Source organism: Salvelinus namaycush, chromosome 41 (assembly GCF_016432855.1).
Source record: "Salvelinus namaycush isolate Seneca chromosome 41, SaNama_1.0, whole genome shotgun sequence".
In the NCBI taxonomy this organism is placed as follows: domain Eukaryota; kingdom Metazoa; phylum Chordata; class Actinopteri; order Salmoniformes; family Salmonidae; genus Salvelinus; species Salvelinus namaycush.
Genome location: NC_052347.1, coordinates 18,604,008 through 18,610,149, shown reverse-complemented (window position 1 = coordinate 18,610,149; position 6,142 = coordinate 18,604,008). Strand labels below are relative to the sequence as shown.

General features: G+C 39.3%; 1 long non-coding RNA gene across 1 annotated transcript; it reads left to right on the top strand.

Moving 5' to 3' along the window:
• Positions 1–202: 202 nt before the first annotated feature.
• On the top strand, positions 203–4,021 carry LOC120034228. The gene is made up of 2 exons (XR_005474019.1): positions 203–250; positions 2,793–4,021. It is a non-coding gene; the product is annotated as an uncharacterized LOC120034228 (long non-coding RNA).
• The last annotated feature ends 2,121 nt before the right edge of the window (positions 4,022–6,142 follow it).

The window sequence follows — 6,142 nt, the reverse complement described above, 5'->3', positions numbered from 1 at the left end:
CAATGCTGTTTTGGAACTCGGTCATTCTCTCATCCCCCCTCACCCTGGTTTTTTGTTTATCTTACAATCCTGCCTTTCTCTTTCACTGGTCTCCTGACCTTTCTTTACCTTCCTCTCCTCTGTCAGTTCTGTGGCAGCAGTATAGCAGGGCCTGAGGTTTGTTGGTCAGACAGTGTGTGCGCTTGGGAGGGAGATGAACCCGTGAAAGGCTGAACTTGTTTCTGCCCTGTCGCTCTGTCTACATACTCAGGTAAGGACCCCATAAGACCTGACATAGCAAACATTCGTATTTCATGTTACAAACAACCACCTGCGCAAACCACTGTAATCACGGTAGTCTACCTGGTAGGCCTACCGGTAGGTTTTTACTACTCAAAACGATTCTAGGATTTATTTGACATGGGAAAGAGCAACTGAGTAAAAATACCCTAATGAGGTTGCACTAAAACAAAACCCACAGTATCCCTGTGGAGAACAAGAACATGAAGTGGTTTACTTAAATTATTCTATGTTACCTCCATGGTTGTACACTGACTGAACGCCTCCTATAGCCCATATAACTATCCTTATGAGGGCCCGAGTCCGCGGGAGATGACTGGGGTCTTATGCTTCAACTATGAAAAACATCTCAAATTGGGAGGTAATCTAGGATCAGGTCTCCCCTGTCCGTGTTGGGGTTAATTCCACAAATCAATTCTACAGTATTTCAATTCCCTCTCCCTCTGTATTCCATAATTCTAATATCAAATTCCAGTAAGTATTTGACTTGAGATCATTAAATTCCCCATGGCCTGTCACTGTTCAAGGTAGCCTAGTATTTTAAATGATTTACAGTGAAGTCGGAAGTTAACATACACTTAGGTTGGAAGTCAATAAAACATACCCACTCCACAATTTCTTGTTCAACAAAACATAGTTTTTGGCAAGTAGGTTAGGACATCACTTTGTGTATGACACAAGTAATTTTTCCAAACAATTGTTTACGGACAGATTATTTCACTTGTAATTCACTGTATCACAATTCCAGTGGATCAGAAAGTTTACATACACTAAGTTGACTGTGCCTTTAAACAGCTTAGAAAATTGCAGAAAATTAATATCATGGCTTTAGAATATTCTGATAGCTAATTGACATCATTTGAGTCAATTGGAGGTTTACCTGTTGATGCATTTAAGGCCTACTCAACTCAGTGCCTCTTTGCCTGACAATCATGGAAAATCAAAAGAAATCAGCCAAGACCTCCAAACCAATTGGTAGACCTCCACAAGCCTGGTAATCCTTGGGAGAAATTCCAAAAGCTGAAGGTTACCACGGTCATCTGTACAAACAAAGTACGCAAAGTATAAACACCATGGGACCAGCAGACGTGTTCTCGTCTCCTAGAGATGAACGACTTTGGTGCGAAAGTGACAAATCAATCCAGAACACACAGCAAAGGGGACCTGTGAAAATGTTTTTTTTTTTTTTTTTTTTTTTTGTTTTTTTTTTTTTTTTTTTTTTTTTTTTTTTTTTCTGGAGGAAGGAGATACAAAAGTATCTATATCCATAGTGAAACAAGGCCTATATTGACATAACTTGAAAGCCACTCAGCAAGGAAGAAGCCACTGCTCCAAAACCTCTATAAAAAAGCAAGACTAAGGTTTGCAACTGCACATGGGGGCAAAGATCGTACTCGTTGGAGAAATGTCCTCTGGTCTGATGATACAAAAATAGAACTGTTTGGCCATAATGACCATCGTTATGTTTGGAGGAAAAAGGGGGAGGCTTGCAAGCCGATGAACACCATCCCAATCGTCAAGCACGGGGGTAGCAGCATCATGTTGTGGGGGTGCTTTGCTGCAGGAGGGACTGGTGCACTTCACAAAATAGATGGCATCATGAGTAGGAAATTATGTGGATATATTGAAGCAGCATCTCAAGACATCAGTCAGGAAGTTAAGCTTGGTCACAAATGGGTCTTCCAAATGGACAATGACCAAGCAGTACTTCCAAAGTTGTGGCAAAATGGCTTAAGGACAACAAAGTCAAGGTATTGGAGTGGCCATCTGACTCAGTTGCCCCAGCTCTGTCAGGAGGAATGGGCCAAAATTCACCCAACTTATTGTGGAAGGCTACCCGAAACGTTTGACCCAAGTTAAACAATTTAAAGGCAATGCTACCAAATACTAATTGAGTGTATGTAAACTTCTGACCCACTGGGAATATGATGATGGAAATAAAAAGCCAAAATAAATAATTCTCTCTTTTTATTCTGACGTTTCACATTCTTAAAATAAGTGGTGATCCTAACTGACCTAAGACAGGGAATTTTTACTAGGATTAAATGTCAGGAATTGTGAAAAACTGAGTTTAAATGTATTTGGCTAAGGTATGTAAACTTCCGACTTCAACAGTATATTCAAAAAAAAGCAGTCCATTTTTTTATACTATGTACATTAATTCCATTAACTGGGAATTTTACAAATATTGAATTCCAATTAAATTCCAAAGATTACTTTTTTTCACAATTCCAACAGTCTAATTCCAATTTAATTCCATAACTTGAAGGTTGTTGACATTCAAATTGAATTCAACGTACAGTAAATTATCTACTTCATGAGTGAATTCATTGGAATTTCAAATTAAGTTGGAATTGACCAACACTGGTCCATATATTCATTATGATCTTAAAGGCTAAACTGATCCTAAATCGGCACTCATACTCTGAAACACTTGGTACAGCTCCTGGCATTTCACACATTGTGCTTGTGTGGTGAATGACTGATGACATTGTTTTCATGCATCCTTCCAGGGACCAGGCCAGATAAGTTCACCCATGAGATCCTTAAAGATGATGAGTCTATTTTCTCTGGACAGAGAGTGCCCCGCCATCGCCGCATCTCTGTCATCTGCCGGAACCTTCCTGTTTGAAGCATGAGTGCCAAGAGGGACACAACTGTGACAGTCTCACTGGCAGTAGCCAGAGCTCGGTATCTGAGACTTCAAGAACATCACTGTGTTAAAATTTGATGTACACGCTTTCTCACTGTGCGAGAGACTGTTGGGAAAGATGATTTAGATGTTTCCTTTATCAGTTTTCATTGGAGCACTTTTTTCTAAATAAACTACCTGTACAGGATTTGATTGTGAATTAAATGTTGGGAAGGCATTCAGATATGATGCAGTTCAAAGGGTCATAATGCATTACAAGACTTGTCATAAGTATCTATGAACTTCTTATGCTAATTAACATTATATAATGAATCTGAGTTAGCCTTTTCAAAAATGACACATAGAAAGGCAAGTTGATATGTTGTAGGAGAACCAGTTGAAGGAGAACCTGCATTTTCTATCCAAGATCTGTACTAGGTAATTACCAATTGCTTTGAATTCTTAGAGGTAAATGGATACTTCAAATAGTTATAGCCCTATATTTGACGTCGCTCATGGGCGTTCTAGAAGGCTACAATGCGGTGCCTGGGAAATAACTGGTGACATTTTTGTAGAATACTTGTTTCAGGGGAAAATCCTGTTACTGATGGCATATCTATAATCTGTAACTCCTTGTCCATCCATCCAAATTGTTAAATGTGTGGATATCTGTATAGAAACCGTCTGAAACTCTTCTCCAAACCGGCACCTATAACCAGAGGAGTCTTGCCCATGTCCTGTTTAAAATGTTAAAAAATCTGATTAAATGAATGACTAAACTTCATTTTTAAACCCACATTTTATCATCATTGTTTAAAAAAAGATCTGTCAGTGGTATTTAGTATTTTATTAGCATCTCCATTAGCTACTGCTCTTACTGGGGTCCACAAAAACATGATGTAACACATCACAAGGATAGAACTACAATACATACATTTCAAATAATACTCTCTTTCATACATTTATGCCTTCATAATCATGTGATTCATACTGAAATCAAGTGCAATACACGAAAATGAAATAACAAGGAGGTTCCCCTGATGTGAATAAATCGACCTTGTTTTGCTAAATTCCCCTGACGTGAATAAAGCTACATTGTTTCTACAGTTACAGCCCGTAATGTGTATCCTGACGTAAAGTAGACTTTTTACAGTTACCACGCGCAATGGGTTTCATTAGGTAAAATGCAACATTCATGAACATGAAATGACCAGGATTTGACTCTTGAGCCTTGTTACTTAGTTTATCGCCCTTAACGGGTTGGCTGAGATATAGTCTACCGCCTATGACGGATTAGCTGAGGTATAGTGTACCGGGTTTTTGTCTGCCACCCATGAAGGGTTATCTGAGGTATTGTGTAATGGGTTGCAGTGTACCACTCATAAGGGTTATCTGAGGTACTGTATAATGGGTTGCGGTGTACCACTCATAAGGGTTATCTGAGGTACTGTATAATGGATTGCGGTGTACCACTCATAAGGGTTATCTGAGGTATTGTGTAATGGGTTGCGGTGTACCACTCATAAGGGTTATCTGAGGTACTGTCTAATGGGTTGCGGTGTACCACTCATAAGGGTTATCTGAGGTATTGTGTAATGGGTTGCGGTGTACCACTCATAAGGGTTATCTGAGGTACTGTATAATGGGTTGCGGTGTACCACTCATAAGGGTTATCTGAGGTATTATGTAATGGGTTGCGGTGTACCACTCATAAGGGTTATCTGAGGTACTGTATAATGGGTTGCGGTGTACCACTCATAAGGGTTATCTGAGGTACTGTATAATGGGTTGCGGTGTACCACTCATAAGGGTTATCTGAGGTACTGTATAATGGGTTGCAGTGTACCACTCATAAGGGTTATCTGAGGTACTGTATAATGGGTTGCGGTGTACCACTCATAAGGGTATCTGAGGTATTGTGCCAGGCTTTGGACCTGCTCATCAAATGAACAAGGTCCCTGTGAATCAGATGGAGTTGTTACACTCCTACTCATATTAAATGAACCATGATCAGATGGGGGTTTCAACTGAGGATTTCTTTCGGTGCCGTTTAAGATGAGGGAGGACGATTATTATTTTTTTCATGAGCATGGCCTTATTTTGATTACAGCATATTGGATGACTGTCTTTCATATTCCATTCACCCAGGTCAATGTAACATCGATAGGTTTAGGCTACTACATGATGCGACTAAGTTATTTTCCCTATACCCATCATAAGGTTGGTACAAGCTAGCCTACGAATGAAAGTAAACAACGTAGGTTCACAGGTCAAGAGAAATTTGAGTAATCAAGGTGACAGACAGTGACACATTAAATACCGCCTTGCACACTCTTGCCTGCATCTAGCTGATCTAGGGTGTAATCATTAGTCCAAAAGTTGCAAACAAGAGTTTCTTTTGAACAAATTCAGTTATGTTTATCCCCATTTCATTCCGTTTGCTTCCGTTTAAGAAAGGTTTTTCAACAGAATCTACAGAATGAATACACCCCTGATCACACGCAAACACAGAACTAGCAGCCACATATAAACCGCAATACCTTTGGTCGTTGTATATACAGTATAATTCCTCTCGCATTTACGCTCTCCTCTCACCTTTTTTCTTTGCATGTGAACTTCAGTTCACAATGCAACAGCTGTCTACAACAGCTGTCTGACCAGGCAAAAAAATCTTTCCAAGCCAAACTTTCATACCATAACCGCTAACTGCTACACACAGCCTACATCCTTTTCACCATATTAACATCATAGTCAACATAGCTACTAGAACTAATCCGCTAGTAAACCCTCTACAATCATGCAGTACAGTGTACAGCAACCAGTTTAGCAGTTACATCGGCGGGAGGCAATACATTTATAAAACCAAAAGCTTACCTTGACTTGGAAGAGTTCCAGTGTTGGATAGCCATAGCCAGCTAGCTAACATAGCATCCCTCTCTGTTTGAACTGGGTGTTTGAGTAAGCTGAACTAGCTAGCTGCATTCTCTAGCTAAGAAAGTGAAGGTAAAATGTAAAAAATATATATGTATGTATGATATACAGTACCAGTCAAAAGTTTGAACACACCTACTCATTCAAGGGTTTTCTGTATTTTACTATTTTCTACATTGTAGAATTATAGTGAAAGCATCAAAACTATGAAATAACACATATGGAATCATCATGTAGTAACCAAAAAAGTGTTAAACAAATCAAACTATATTTTGATGACAGCTTTGCACACTTCTAATT